The sequence below is a fragment of the Tupaia chinensis genome, unplaced genomic scaffold (genome assembly GCF_000334495.1).
Source record: "Tupaia chinensis unplaced genomic scaffold, TupChi_1.0 Scaffold138407_1, whole genome shotgun sequence".
NCBI lineage: Eukaryota > Metazoa > Chordata > Mammalia > Scandentia > Tupaiidae > Tupaia > Tupaia belangeri.
Window position 1 is genome coordinate 2,920,912 of NW_006198305.1, and position 1,534 is coordinate 2,922,445.

Consider the following 1,534-nt stretch of genomic DNA (forward strand, 5'->3'; position numbering starts at 1 on the left):
ACATGGTGACTGAAAGATGAGAAAAGTGATTCATAAAATGGACCTACATAAGTTTTCTTGCTCCATTCTCTAAATGTACCTCCACATTTTAGACTCAGTTCACATCATCCTGTTTTTCATTGAGGGGACAGCACTGCTAAGGTCAACTCTGTATTTCCAGTCCTTGAAATAAGCTATGTTATATCCTTAGCCTAAGAGTATGTATGGTTCCTTAACGAAATCCACAGGTACATGCATTTACTTTATTGCCCATTTTTTTGGCACTGTCATTGCCTTGGTTCTCTTTCTAAGAAAATAAAAATTCTACCACACGTTATAACAAACTCTAAAAGACATGGACAAGGACTCTGAGGCCAGCTTCAGTGATTCATTGGTGCATTCATTGTGTTAAGACACTGAACTAAGCATAAAAATACAAGAGATAGCTCAAGCCTCCAATGAGATCAAGGTCTAGCAAGGCAGAAAGATAGGAAGAGCAATTACAATAGCCTCTGGAAAGTAATATTTTGGTAAACACAGAGGCCTTACTAAGCTGTGGAAGGCCTCATTCAACTGAAGTTGAAAGTATAGCCCCAGAAGGCTTCCTGGAAGAGGATGCATCCTGGAAGAAAATAACAAGTTAGGGTTTGAAGGTGAGTTATCATGCAAGCAGAGGGAATATCATGGTCAAAAACAATGGAGAGAAAGTAAGTGTTTATTTCAGAATGGTTTGGCCACAAGATATAAGGAAAGAAAAAGGGAATATGCAGCTGGAGAGGAAGATGGAAACTTACAGAGTACGGAGGAAAGTAGACAAAGTGCTATAGGACAAGTAAATGAAAAATATAATCAGACAGTATGCAGTTGTCAAGCAAGAAATGGTCCTACAAATATTTTGGTATGTTCTCTTGCAATTGAGCACACTGAGATCCAGAGAGGTTACGAGACTTGTGCAACGTTGTACAGCTTTCTAAGAGTAGAGTTAGGTCTAGAACTATTTAAGACACTTTTTACCCTATCATGTTTTCTTTTCTTTTCTTTTCTTTTTTTTTTTTTGGAGAGATTTTTGCTATAGGGCGCGTGCGCTCGCCAGACAGAGAGAGAGAGACAGAAAGCGAGAAATCACCCCCCAGGGGGGATGGCCATGCCGCAGTCCCTTCTCCTCCATTCTCCTCTTGGGATCTTGGGCACGCACGCACACGCACCTGGCGTGAGTTTTAAGCCACCGGGTCCGGGACGTGAACCGTGGTCGACTACGTGGGAATCCAGCGACATAGCCATTACACTAACTGCTGGTTCCCTCCTATCATGTTTTCTTTCCCAGTAGGGCTGATTGTAATCCTATGAGCTGAGCTACAACCTCTGAGTTTTGTTCAAGGCTCTTCATTCAGCAATATAGTTTACAGTTTACATGCTTAAGAGTCAGTTACAAGATTGGCTTCTCCCAATGTGAAAGGAGTGTTCATTGCCAGTAGTTTTCCAAGGAGCCTCAGAACCAGGACAATGATCCAGATGCAAAAAATTAGGAGAACTTGAGAAGATAATTTTTAAAAGT